The sequence below is a fragment of the Papilio polytes genome, unplaced genomic scaffold, assembly GCF_000836215.1.
Source record: "Papilio polytes unplaced genomic scaffold, Ppol_1.0 DF824269.1, whole genome shotgun sequence".
In the NCBI taxonomy this organism is placed as follows: domain Eukaryota; kingdom Metazoa; phylum Arthropoda; class Insecta; order Lepidoptera; family Papilionidae; genus Papilio; species Papilio polytes.
Window position 1 is genome coordinate 5,253,283 of NW_013524935.1, and position 15,750 is coordinate 5,269,032.

A 15,750-nucleotide genomic window follows, 5' to 3' on the forward strand; every position below is an offset into this window, starting at 1 on the left:
ACATCGGTTCTGAAGATGAGAAATTTTAATGACATTTGCTCTTTAAAAAAAGATAGCTTAACTCGGATTACTGAGCGGAGAAATAAGAAGATCTCAGAGAATAAAACTATGATTAGATTGAGATGTAATTTAAAAAGAAATTAAAAGCATGAAAATCTTAAGTATGCTTTGAAAACCAGGCTTTTTTAAATTCTGGAATGGAATTAAGAATAAATAGAATAGAACAAAAACTTTTCTGACATTTCACGGCGTTACATAAACTTCCCGCCATTTGTTACCTGTCACTGTCAAATTAACCTTTTTATCTGTCGAAAGGTTGCAAAATTTAATGTAATTTTAACAATAACCTTTGCATATTTCCGCAATTATGCAACGGAGTTTATTTGTGAGTAGTCAAGTATCAATTTACTGAGCACTTGGCCTCAATTTACAGTCTGTACGGGTTGAATCAACTTCTTGACCTTCTGTCAACGCAGACGGCCCATTCATGCGTTATTAACCGTCTCTGTCTAATAAAGGAAATGTTGTACGAGAGAGAGCGGGCGAGAACACCGGATGTGCACTCGATAATTCCTAATTAGTTGGACAGGCGGGGTTTTAATGAAGATCGTTAAGATACTTAGAAAGCTCGTGCCTTCTCTTGATAAACAACAAATTATTTTCATATTAATTAACCATTTAAAAGTAGTTGACATTTTAAAAATAGTCACTGCCATACAGAAATCTGAAGTGGTAAATTGTAGTGTATTTCTGAGTGTATGATGATGAACAGAGATGTAGTAATCTATGAAATCTATACTATTATAATAAAGCGTAAACACACACTTCTTTGTTGCCTAAGATGTCAGCAATTACAGCATATTTTTGCATTATTCTTTGTTTAATAAAAAGCCCTACACTTACATCAAGCTTTAGGCTATATATTTTCTCGCCATTAAACTGAGGGGGTAAATATTTTGGATAAAAACCCTAATGTGGGAAAGAGACCATAAGTTGCTGCCAACATCAAGGAAGCAAGATTGCCAAGGTTTATCATGTCATGTCATTTTGACATTTGCTATTGATAATATGACAAATGTAAACAATAAAATCATAATTTCATGCGGATAAAGCCGCACGGGAACAGCTAGTTTAATAATAAACGTCTGATACGTTTTAATTAATGCATATTCTAAAAAGACAAAAGATTGTTTCATAAATTCAACCTGTTATTTTTATATAAAACTAAAACTTAATGAATCATACCGAGAGACATAGACTAAACTATAAAGCACTTAAAAATAATTTGGAAGAGTGTAAATCGATCAAACAGACTTCGTAAAAGACGTCAAAACATTGGAGGGTTCGAGACTTATGATTTAAGTTTTGTATACAACTCTTTGTACTCCTCTATATTGTTTATGGCTATAGATCGTCGATGGCACTAAGTGGATAAGACCACGTACCTACAAAAGTATAAAGTGGATATACTTGACTTGAAAACTCGTGTTTTTTCATGTGAAATCTAAGATTTAATACGATGTGCCCGCATGTGTTAAAAACATAGCCTATGTTACTTATAGATAAATTACCTTTCTAATAGTAAAAGGATTTTTAAAATCGGCAAAGTAGTTATTGGCTAGTTATTATAGGCAATCGAATACATACAAATTTTAACTAATACATTCTCCTATTATTCAAAAGATTTTTCACCCGTATCAAATTATGTCATCAACATGTCCGAGTGATTTGCAAAACAATTAAAATTTCCCACCAAATACTGAATCTCCACAAATCAACTGAGATTGTTGTAAAAAACGATATCTTTGTTAGTGATTGTTATAAGAGATTTACCACACTGCTGTATTAACAATGAAATTCAACACGAAAAGAAAACTGTATTAAATAAACAAAAAGAAAACTTTATAATCAGGTCCATAAAAAACCATCGTATTTAAATAATTTGAAAAAGATCTTTACTTCTATACTAATATTATAAAGAGGAATGGTTCGTATTTTTGGATTTTTGTACGAATTAGACTCACGTAAAAACTACTGAGTCGATTTCAAAAATTCTTTCTCCATTAGAGATGATAGATAGATACAAGATAATATCTGTGAATAACATAGGCTATTTTATTTAATTTCACGCGGGCGAAGTCACAAGCAGCAGTTAGTTAAAAATAAAATAAAACAGTAAAACAAATTCGTTAGTTACTATGAAATGATATTTAACATGATAGTTTTATAGTCTGTGACGCGTGCGCCGGCACAGTGGCGCCACGCTGACCTCGCGGTGACATCTGTGCTCCGATAACTCGCTGTAGACATCTTGCCTCTGATGATTCATAAATAAATACATAATTAAAACTGACTTCATATTTAATTAATTATTGAGGACAATCAGTCTTTGAATCTCAAGTTCAATTGAATGAACAAAGCACATCAACAAGAGAAACACTCAAGATGTTTTCAGAATTAAAATAGTTTGTTTGTTATTGGTAAAAAAAAGTAGAAATAACCCACACCACCTGATACGTATTGTAGTGTTAACTATACACATTTATTTACATTGACATAACTTTTCTGTCATTCAGATAATAAACAACCATATTTATAAACAAATAGACGGACAGTTTTAACGTCTTTGGTCACATAGAGAATGATTTATGGCATTCCAGTATCGTCAACTCATTCATAGTTAGCGATAACTTCATTCACAATAACGTTCCATTCATTCATTCCAATCGCAATGTCTGTCAGTTAAGAAACTTATATTTGTAACTAGCTGTTACCCGCGATTTCGTCCACGCAATATTAAAATAAAAAAATAGCCAATAATATGCTCGTCTATGTCAGCTACCCTTCAGTGAAAGTCCGGTCAAAATCCGCCCAGTTTCGGAGATTACTGGAAACAAACGCGGTTTGCGGACAGACAGACAAACAAAAAATTTTTAAATGCGATTGTCGTAATCAGCAACGCAAATACATCATCTTCCCGAAATCTGGAATTATTCTTTTGATATTACAGACACTAATTTTATATGTATAAATAGGCCTATGATGTATTAAATCTACTTATTTAATAAGATACATCAGCCTTACGTAGTAATAGTAATAAAAGAATAAACCAAATTCAAATAAGTCCATGAGCTAAATTGTCTTTTGAAAAGTTAGGTTATGTCAGCCCTTGGCGTGTAAAATATCCTAAAAGCTATCTATAATCAATACGGAATAAGTGGTTAGAGAAATACTGTACATAACTGCATTTTAAAACGTTTTATTAGCAAGGATCCGTCAAATTGTTCCATCCATTCACAAGCATAACCTCTGTTACTGGAGGGCAATGACCCACATACTGTGACCTTATAGAGTACTAATGTAACTCGATTCAATCATAATACGAGAATTTGAAATGAGATTTAAATGAGTTTACGCTTTTACAAATATAACTACGCTCATATGTCACTTAAAGTACACTAAAAGTCTTATTAAACTAAAAGATTTCGTAAATAGTTTATAAGGAATTTTAATTTAAAAGTTTTGATGTTCCGACAATATTAATCAAATACTGGGCAGAAATTAAAAATCCTTTCACCGTTAGAAAGGTAATTTATCTAAAAGTAACATAGGCTACATCTTTTTATTTCACGAGGATGAAGTCGCGAGCAACAGCAAGTGTAACATAAAAACTATAACATAATAAAAACTTATGTAAATCTATATAAAGTAAGGCAACACTATCGTAGTCAAACAAAAACCCGCTGATGCTTCTTGTTTACGCACGAATAAACAATAGTATAGGCTGTACATAGAGTAGGTAACCGTAGAGTTACCATTGTACTCGTAATTTTTTTTTAATTGTCAATAAGTCAACATTGTAGAATGAATATTGAAATATACGTTTAGCACTATTAATAAGTTAACAAGAATGTTTACAAGCAACTTTCTATGAAATAAATAACAAGACTTTTTAATAATATTATAACTAATATTATAAATGTGACAATTTAGATGGATGGATATTAGAGTTTGTAGCCTGAACGACTGAATAGGTTTCGATAAAACTTGACATAGATGTAGAGGATAGTCTGGAAGAACACAGGCTACTTGCAATTGTTGTTTTAGTTCCGCACGATCGGAGTAGCGGGCGAAAACTAGTTAATCATAAAGTAATGTTGATGTGTAAAGTTTAACTTAACATCTTAATCTTTAGAATGATTAGTCTATGTTTGCTTTCAAGAGACAGGAAGTTGTTTTTAAAACGAGCTTGGGATGACGTAGGAAGATAAAATATCGTCGAAAGCGATAAAAATACGGCGGTACTGTTCATTCATAAGACGTGTTATTTACGGTTTCGTTGATAATAAACTCGATTAGGCTATAAACTTCTATTGGTAAGAAAGAACAAAAACATAGCCATCTCATTCATTCTCTATGAAAAGGAGACAAGTATCATCTGTCTCTTTCTAAATTTGAAAACAAAATGATTCGAAATTCAAAAATATGTGTGAATTCAACCAACTTCTAGCGTGATTGACTATAACCTAATCACTTCTAACTCATGGTAGCTATTTTATTACCAAAACATAAATAACAACGTTATTTCTATTACGTATACTTAATAAATCTTATTTTCAATATCTAAATGTTTTTTATTATGTTTACATTCACGCTAAATAAATCACTTTACAAAAACCATAAAGTACATTTACACGCTACTCAATAAAACTGGCCTAAATTCGCTGCACATACTAACCACAAACAAAACATCGTTATCTCATAACTTGATATACAATAACAGCCTTTATTACATGCAACTTAAGAGCTATAATACCATTTACCTACGCACAAACTTGCGGTAATCTTCGTATAGTAAAATGCAATGGTTTTTTATTGTTACGACTACTTAAGCGATATCTATTTTAGGCAGCTTTTTTCCTTTAAACATTAACACTGGCTGAAATTAGAAAAGCCAGAATAAATTGTAGACGATAATTAAAACGACCTAAGAAGGTAAAAAAGAGGTCGAAAAGGAATTTGAACTCTATTACTTACTAATTTAAATGCCGTTTCAGTTTTCGTCCGTATGCCACTATCGAAGACCTAACCTCTAAACACAATAACCACGCATATTCTCCTGAAGTACTTAAAAGGTCTGCTGTTTACTAATTAACTTAACACTAACTTAGTCAGACTCTCATTTAGTATTCAAGTGACAGGCTAGCGCCGTAGCGTCTCGCTTACGCATGCGCGGCGGGACCTCTGTGACATTTATGGACCTTAATATGCCTTCAGTTGGCAAGGCGTCTGCTTGTCTGTCTACGTGACTGATACCAGCTATTACACTGTATTTAAATTTTAATAATTTTCGCGAATTGGAAAATACAAGCTTTCGCTCGCGATACCATCCACGTGGAATCGAAAACAAAAACAAAATTGTGTAGCCTATGTGTTCCAGACTATCCTCCACATCTATGCTATATTTCGTCAGAATCCGCTTAGTAGTTTAGCCTACAGACTCTACCAAACATCCATTTAAACTGTAGCATTTATATAGAAGTAAGCTAAGAGATTTTTAGCTTTCTTAATACATGAAATAATTCAATAAGCGACAGTTAGAAATTGCTTTGTATTATAATATTTTAATATCAACATCAGACAACGCAGCTGTTTGAACTAGTTCAGTTACGACACGCCAGGGGTGCTAAACCAAGATATTAAAAAGCGAAATAAAACTGCTTATTTATTTTTTATATTAAACCGTTCACAGTAGTAGACGATAGACATCTGTTGCAGGACGGGGCATGCGCGCCCAGCGTAATACCACGACCACAGGCAGACATGAATTGGAAGTTATTTCGCGTTTTGTCTGATGAATACGTGTGGAAGGGATAATTATAGTGTCCTTACCCTTCCCAAGCATTTCTTAAAAAGAAACATTGAGAATGGCAATTGTTTTTGACGGACATGGGGATGCAAAAGAAGGTGAAATATCCTCTTTTTGTGCATCTCTTCCTACGTCAATTAAAGTCAAAATATCTGTTTTTACCGATGTCTATGGGCAGCAAATATTGTGCTCATTATTAAGTATGTAACAAGTAAATAAGGCATGTATATAAGTAATCCTATCCTCTTTGTGTCCTGTCACATTTTTCTCTTGTTTCACACTCTTATTACACTTCTATCAAATTAAATAAATGCGACCCATCAGTTATAACTTTGACAACACCTGCATATGGTAAAGCGTTGCAAAATGAAAAACAAACGACATAGCGTTTACTTTAAATGTACAATGAATAATGCACAAGTTACAGCCGACATGACACATTGCGAGTTTACAGCTCGTGACGTAGTTTAAAATATTTACCACGGTAAAATAACGGTAATTTAGGAAGAAATACAATAAAAACCGTTTCACAACGTTAAAGACATCATTATCATGTAAAAAATATGACAAAACAAATACGAAGGTCGACCAAAAAGAAGAGAAAATATACTAGTCAAGAGTAAATAAACTAATTAGGTCCTGAACGTGACAAGTCGACCCTACAGATTAAAAAAACTATTGACGTGCATTATGCACATAATGCATACATTGCGCGGTCACATAAACAACTAGATATTTTCTTGTACAAATGCAGCAATGAACATCGAATTTACCATATTACCATAATCGTGAGCATATCGAGGTAGCGGTATTCGAGGCCATACGTAGATAAGAGTTTATTCACTTGAAACCTTTTAGCAAACTTTAGTAAACATTACGAGGAAAATACTGTTAAAGCCCACAACAAAACGAGAATCGCGTTTTTGCGCGCCAAAAATCGCAAAAGATTCTATATGTGTACAAACGTCAAAATTAATTATTGTCATAAATAATGTTATGAAATAGGTCATTATTCGGGTCCATGAGCAAATATCAATATATTTCTAGCATCATTTCTTATCTATCAAACTACTTAATTATTAGAATAAATTAAAAAAGCAGTGCAAGCTATGCGTCATATTTACGTCATTCCAGTTATTACCAACATAACAAATAAAAAAGTAACGATAAAACGTTATACAAACAGTGTTGCCCGTTCTTTGAATTGATTCGCTATTAAAGTGACCACAGAGTAAACACGTCATTTGCAAGGCTTATGGGTAAAAGATAACATCCGTATGAGTCAAGTTTACTTAATTGCAATATTATAAACATTGTAAACATGTTTAGGACGTTTTGAAAGTTTACATTCGTCATATATTCGAAAGTAAAATTTATTTACTTTTCTAAAAGGATCATTGGCATGTGTCAATAATACTGCACAATTATAATCTAACTAATATTATAAATGCGAAAGTTTAGATAGATGGATGGATAGATGGATGTTTGTTAGAGTTTGTAGCCTAAACGGCTGAACAGATCTGGATGAAATTTGGCATTCATGTAGAGCAGAGTATGGAAGAACATATAGGCTACTCACTTTTATTTTTTTTAATACCACGCGGACGGAGTCGTGGGCGAAAGCTGGTAACATAATAATAATTAAAAATATATTTTGCTGGTAATTCCACAGGAGATATTTCAAGCAATCCAGCCTTTGTACGTACAATCGGCCACGTGCTTTTAATAAAGATAACGGTTACAAAAAAAGCAGATGTGCAAAATGTTTATTATCAATATGTTTAGATTATACGTTAGTAACGTAAACTTTGTGAAAAATATACAAGTTCATGAACTTTAATTCAAACACAGACATAAGCAAAAAAATTACATTCCAATTAAGATTTAAAAATAGACTTTATTTATTTTACAACACAAAAAATATATACATTCGTAGTTTAGTATTCTGTTTAGTATTTTCGTTGGCTGAATGGTTGTTTCCTAATGTTTTCAATTAAAAAAAAAACTATCCTTCCTGCGGAAGTTCAGATCGCGAAGCGTAAATAATCAAGATCTCATCAAAGAACTTTTTATAATATCATAATTAATGTGTTGGCATAACGAGAAATCGTAGCTTTGATTTATCTTATCTGTCACTTCCTCAACGCCATCTGGCGAGGAGTGGCGACTTTATGTGCCACTTGAATTTAGTACAAGAGTACATTACTGGGATATCTAAACGCTAAAATAGTGCACATAAACAAACGCTTTAAATTATATATTTAATTGAAGGTCGATAACCTATAATATTGAATATTCCTAGAGCGAAACAAATGACATCTATATTAAAACGCCCTGGTAATAATAATAGGTTAACTCCGCCATCTTTAGATTCACAAAATTTGTAAAGAATATTTTCTAGAAAGTTCTATTTATACGATAACGATTAATTTTAATAAAACTATGACGAACGCAAAATAAATTTTATTGTTATTAACTATTGTTCTAGCGTTATAAAACATAACCTCGAAAGTCAATGTCAAAATATCTTTGCTGATTAAAAAAATAAAAAATATGTAATAAATACATAATTGATTAGTTTCTTATTTATTACTCAGCTACCTACGTAACTTGATTTTTTTTTAATAATAAAGGGGGCAAACGAACGGCGAAAACACCGAAGTGGTCAGCGACGCCCATGGACATCCGCAACACCAGATTGATTAGACGGCTATTTCTACACTTACGTAATAAAATTATTATTATTTTAAGTTCAATTACAATAAATCAGACCAATACTATGAAAACTAAAATATATTTATAATATATTTAAATATACGTGTAAAACGGCAAAAAGATTTTTTTTTAGCTTGCAACACTATATTTGCCTATATTAGTGAAAATAGCGTGTATTGCAACAAAAAATACACGCGGAAACTTTACGTCACATTGCGTAAGTTTCAGGGTTGTCACTAGTTAATTTATATTTTTTTATTAAAATAATAAAGTAAGAAGCTAGTTTCAGATAACGACGATAAAGATGTATAAGAGATTACATACTGTGATGACCCTATGTTGGAAAAAGGATGAAGATCAATTGTATCGGATCTTCATTTGTTTTATAGTAACCTGATAAAATCATCGTCGGTTTAAAAAGTTTCTAGTCTTAGAGGGGCCCTTGAAAACCCTAAACTAATGCAGTATTGCGTCTATTTCACTCTTTAAGAAAAAACAATTTATTCTCAAATAATAAACTAATAAGATAATATTCAATTAGATCTTAAAATTCCTATAAACTAACAGAAAAATACGGCAGGTGACATCTTACTATACTTCTTACTAATATTATAAATGCGAAAGTTTAGATGGATGGATGTTTATCTGGAAGAACGCATAGGCTACTTGCTTTTGTTTTTTTTTCCGCGCGGACGGAGTCGCGGGCGAAAGCTAGTTAATATTTAACGAATAAAGTTATTGAACAAATCTATAATATTTCCCAGTTTAAAATTCACGCACTTTTACCAACCCTATATTATAATGAATTGCATTTACCCGGCACATAATTCTTTTTCACATTTCTCAATCGAGTTTGTTCACTCGAGTGCTGTAAAACATTATTTTCTATCTAATCTGAATTACAAATCAATTTGAAACATTCGTACAGTCAGCTCCATAAGTATATACCTATACTATTATAATAAAGCGTAAACACACACTTCTTTGTTGCCTAAGATGTCAGCAATTACACCATATTTTTATATATTTATAAAAATATGGCTATATATTTCCACGCCATTAAACTTAGGGGGTAAATATTTTGGATAAAAACCCTAATGTGGGAAAGAGAGTAAGTTGCTGCCAACATCAAGAAAGCAGGGTTGCCAAGGTTTGTCAGCGTCATGTCATTTTGACATTTGTTATTGATAATTTGACAAATGTAAACAATAAAATAAAATTTTCACAATTTTATGCAGATGAAGCCGCACGGGAACAGCTAGTTTGTTAATAAGGCGTTTCATAGAGTAAATGCTATAACAAAACAGCAATTACACTAATCACCAATTAAATAATGCGATACTTAGAATTAAAAATCACCAAAACAAGCCAAATAAGGACCTATTAAAAATATGATTAGCAAAGCTGCAAAAGATTTTATAATAAATCGATAACGTATTGCCAATTTTATATTAGTGTTTTAAATTTAGTCTCGAAACTAGAAAAAACTAGAATGTAGACACATACTTTTGCTCCTGAGTGTACATAAATGAAAAAGTGTTCGCAGTATGCTCGTGTTAAACACCTTCCTAACATAGACATATATAATAGACAGGCGATTGTTTAGTGGAACTTTGTGGAAGGTATTGTGGAAGGCCTATATTTAACAGTGGTAGTGCCCGCTTCAACATCTTTGCACGAATGGGCCAGCACGCCCCCAGTAATACCACAACCACACAGAAGATAGGCGTGAAATGGAAGCAATTCCGTGTTTCGTCTGATGAGTGTGGTGCCGGAGGCCTAATTTAAGTCCCTTTCTCGTTACCACCCTTTTCTTATAAGGAGAGGTTGAGAAGAGGAAGTGGATTTGACGGTGGAGGAGATGCAGAGGAAGGGGAAATATCCTCTTTATGTGCGTCTCCTCCTCCGTCGTATAAGGGTAGGCAACGCATCTGCAATTGCGGATGTCTATGGGCAGCGATCGCTTCGCCATTTTCGCGGTTTCAGGTGGCCGCTTGCTCGTTTGCCACCTTATGTTATAAAAAAAAAATCCAGCAGTAGGCAGATGATAATTGTTTAGAAGTAATGACTTTTGCTTCGTTCCGATTTACGCACCTTTTAATGTTAATGACAGGTAAGTCTATTCACTATTACTACAGAAACACTTTCCGACCAACAGCACCGCTATAATGGCGTAAAGCACACAAAATAATTTATAACCCGTCTATTTATAGAGGTCAATGCTTCCTAAGTACAACAGATCAGCAATCGCAAACGCAGTTTATAAATATTAAAATGGCGGCGGCACGAAGGAGGTTGCATGTCGATTCATCGATTGAAGAATTTATTTGCGTAATCGCTTTGCTACTTACAAGTAATTAACAACCAATGAACCGTTACTTAAGGTATTTAATTAGATAGAGATATTGTTTAAAATTAACGAGAAATAAGAAAGTTTTCTCTTATATCAAGACTAGCTGTAGCCCGCGACTTCTTCCACGCAATATTAAGATAAAAAGAAGCTATAATATGCTCATCTATGTCAGCTACCCTTCAGTGAAAGTCCCGTCGAAATCAGCAAAGCCGTTTCGGAGGTGACCCTACACAAACGCGGTTTACGGACAGACAGACAAAAAATGCGATTTTCGTTATCAGCAATGCAAATACATCATGTTCCCGAAATCTTACTAATATCATTAATGCGATAGTTTAGATATGGATAGATGGATGGATGGATGTTTGTTAGCGTTTGTTGCCTAAACGGCTGAACGGATCTCTATAAAATTTGGCACAGGTTTAGAGCATAGTCTGGAAGAACACATAGGCTACTTTTTATCCCGGGAATAGTTACGGTTCCCGTGGGATTCATTAATTTAGTTTTTTAATGTTTACTCGATCATTCTGCAACGGTTCAACATATCTTATTGAAATTTGGCACAGATCTAAAACAAAGTCTGGAGTACACATGGGATAAGCTTCATCCCCGAGAAATGTCCGGTTCCCGAGGGATACGTAACTTTTTGTAATTTTTATAGTTTGTATCTTTTCTAATACCATGCGTACGAAGTCGCGGGCAACAGCTCGTCTGAAATATTTCTTTGGATATTACAAACAAACACTCCAATTTTATTATATGTATACAATTTTATTATTTCGGCAAACATTTAGTGTTGATTTTAACACTAAGAAACAGCTTATAATATTTAAATAACACTAAGTAAGTTGCAGTATAATATATAAAGAAAAAATTAAAACTAACCTCTAAATTATATTGCAATTTATTACATTGTTCCTAGTATTAATTATAAAGTAAAAAAAAACAGTTGTATTAAAACATATAATTAAAAACAAAACCGTTGAATTTACGAAAAAGTAAAACAAAGAAAAAGGAACTAATCTGTACGTAGAAAAGTCTTAAATAGATTTATAGAGAATTCGGCCCTGGGTTATTTCATTGACCACATAAAAGAAAGCATACTATAGCGCGTTTAACAAGAATTTTACAATCTACAGAAACATGCCTATCTCCGTCTCTGTTTTACGAAGGGGCGTAAAAGAGACGAAAACACTTTATGGCGGATTAGAAGTTGCAGATGTTTGAAAACCTTTCTATTATTCTTATAATATTTATATCCCTCTTTTATAACAAAACCGCAAATTTCATACTAATCATACTTATATTATAAATGCGAAAGTGTAGATGGATGGATGTTTGTTAGAGTTTGTAGCCTAATCGAACGGATTTCGATGAAATTTTGTGTTGATGAAGAGGAGAGTCTGGCAGAACACAGGCTACTCACTTTTGTTTTTATCAAATTCCACGCGGACGGAGTCGCGGGCGAAAGCTAGTAGATTATAAAGACAGACTATAAAATATTTTTTAACTATACGTAAAAGAACATTTATAAAATAATTAGAAAAATATGTAATGTAATTGACAATGCAATATTTTGTAACTTTATATTCTGACGGCTAGTAATAGCTAGTATTATTACAAAATTTGGATGGGTGGTTACGTATCTGCAAAACGGCTTAGAGCGCGTACACCGCTCCCAATACAGTATACTCTCGCTTTGATTCCTATGAGCTATGGACCTACACTACTCTATGTTTAGGGCAACTAAACAGTTGAAGGCTGCGAAACAATCGACAATCGCACAACAGTTGTGCGATAGTTTAGAGTTGTGAGCCCGCTCTTATGGTACACTATGCTAAACATAGTCTGGAAGAACACATTGGTTACAAGTTTTTCTAATTACGCGTCAAGTCTCGGGCATATGCTAGTGAATAGCCAATATCTTACGAAGTAGTTTTTTTGTCTGTTTGCTTAAAGTAGCAAAAAATACAAACTCCGTGGGAACCAACTTTTTACTTTTCATAAGTGTTTTTTTTAAGAACTACTAAATCCTTAAAACAATTGACTGAAATATTATGTACATAGCATATAGATAACTAATCTAAAATACATAATTAACGCAAAAAAGGCTTTCAAAGACTATTGTTAAAAAAAATCCCTTAGGTACATTTACAATATAAATGACAGTTAAAAGTCTACTCTCGATTACACTTGTTTACTCTTTGGCCCATCTGATATTCAAAGACAAACATTTCATAGCCATCTCTTATTGGTAACATTTTTGCACATATTTTCGCGAGGAAAACTTTTTATACACGTAATTATGACGTCATACATTTGATTTCATGTAATATATAACAGCATCATCTAAATGCAGTAAAACATCATGCTATGTATAGTTTTCAAACAATAAAGACCGCATACAAAATTCTCACCGAAATATTATTTGTCTTGCTTTCAAGAATTTAAATACAATGTAACTTTTTTTAACTTTCCCCATTTTAAAGACCAATTTCGTGTATATTTGAATACTCTAAAGCAGGTAGATTTTTTTGTTACTAAAGCAAATTTTGAGAAATGTGAGAAATACTATTGAACAACACTAAAGATAAATTTTGACTACCACACTCAAATTCAAGAATTAATGACTAAGGAACTCACTGAGCATGAACTAAGTACGATAAATTTACACTAAGGGACTGGTAAATAATTATTAAAAGTTATTTGAAATCGAATAAAACAACCGATGATTAAATTACAAATAAACAAAGAACTATTTTAATCTGTGACCTCATTACTAGCCTGTAGAAAATCCAGCGTCGATAATTTAAAAAGCGAACGATTATGCAACAAAATAAAGATGTACTCTACAAGATGCAATGACATTTGCGCTTATGACATTTATATTTGGTTGCATAATATATTACGCAACTATAAAAGTTATTGTTGTTTTTGCTTCGTTAGTGTCTATTTGAACATGTATCACGTTTTTTTTATTAGTTAATTCAAATGTTAGGTTATTTCATTTATTATAGTTAGTTGACAAATACACGGAGTCACGAATATTATTTGGGAGAAACCTTAAAAGATGCTCAATTGACTTTTAAGGTAAACTATGGTAGATAAATATTAATAATGTTTTATAGAGTTGGTAAAACGCGAATAGTGTTTTAATTAACGGTTAACAATTCTTGACGTAAATAGATATGTTAACGGCTGTTTAAACTAAGTTAATCTGGCGTTAGTAAACTATTTTTACAGCTGCTAAGAATTCAAAGCGATGTCGTCAATTGATAAGTATTCGTTGATAAACTCTATTCATTTTATCGTTTGTTTGAGTTTGTGACGTGAGTGAATTGTAGGTTATGTTTGTTAATTCTTTTCAATAAAAGATGTTCTCTAACGATTTAATAGCACTAAATATTTGGAATGCGTTGGCAATTCTTTTCACAATAAAGCAATATTCAACTGTTTGGATACGCGTACTAAATTTCATCAAAACATTAGCATATGGGCTCTTCCATAAACATATCCGAACGGAACATACGTCAACCTTGCTTATAGTCTTACAAACTTATTTGGCCCGGTGAAAGTTAAAGTTAGTTCGGTATAGAAAATGACAAATGGGACAACACATGAACAGTCTAGCTATAATCTTTTTGCAACTCTATCAGGGGAGCGGTAAAGAGTTATCTGTACTAATATTACAAAGAGGAAAGATTTGTATTTTCATATGTATTGAAATAACTCAAAAACTACTGGGCCGATTTCAAAAAATCATTCACCATCAAAAATCTACTACGTTATCAATGAGTGGGGCTGTATTTATTATTACGTTGTAATTTCACGCGGGCGAAGTCGCAATTATGTCGCAAACTAGCTGTTGCTCGCGACTTCTGTCGCGTAAAATTACAAAGTAAATGGCCTTTGAAACAGTGTAAGAAATTTTTAAATCGGCACAGTAGTTTTTGAGTTATAGATACAAAACTACAAATCTTTCCTCTTTATAATCTTAGTATAGAATTAGTTCCAAACACAATCACCGGGCCAGATAAATTTATGGGAGTATAGTCACATTGTTAGCGACACGTCGCATTGACATCGTCTACTTAACAGGAAATCCTGCGCAATTTGACATCATCGGCCGCCAGCGCCCCCTTAAGGAGCCCATTTGCAACTCGTAAATGGCTCTCCTTAATTAATATGCCGTCCAATACAATGTCCAACAAAACGAAAACCATTTAAAAGGACTCGTAACTAGCAAGGTGACGTTAAAGTATTGATTTTAAGCAAAGACTTTACTAATGAACAATATTAGTTAATTATAGTTTAAATGATTATTATAAGTGGAAATTAATGTTCATATGTTTAATTATGTTATAAATATATTTTATTTTGAGAGAAATCAGCGATTGTAACTATTTATTATTTATCTTTTATTGCTAAAATCTGTCTGGTATTCAAATTGACTAATTTTTGTCCCTAAAAATACTCTATTAAGAATCTTTGTGTGTTTTTTAAGTCAACAATCGTGATAACATAAACAGTAGTAGGTGCTAAGGCCGTTTTTAAACGTAATAATGTAGTTAAATTTACTCCAGGCATGTAATAACAAGGAAAGGAACAATATAAATATGTTTACGCGCGGCTTGTTGTTAATCTTGTCATAGTAAAGTAAGCGCGGTAAAATGTAGAACGCTTCGTGAATTGTAAACAATTGAACTATTGCAACGAACTAACCTCATCCTCTTCGTCTTCGTTGTAGAAGGGGTCCGTGAGCAAGTTCTTCCAGAAGATAACGTCCGGAGGAACAGCATATGCGTCATGGTCC

At 32.8% G+C, this 15,750-nt stretch overlaps 1 long non-coding RNA gene across 1 annotated transcript; it reads left to right on the plus strand.

The window, feature by feature from the left end:
* Positions 1 to 13,897: 13,897 nt before the first annotated feature.
* On the plus strand, positions 13,898 to 15,750 carry LOC106108650. The gene is made up of 3 exons (XR_001225956.1): positions 13,898 to 14,027; positions 15,036 to 15,184; positions 15,685 to 15,750. It is a non-coding gene; the product is annotated as an uncharacterized LOC106108650 (long non-coding RNA).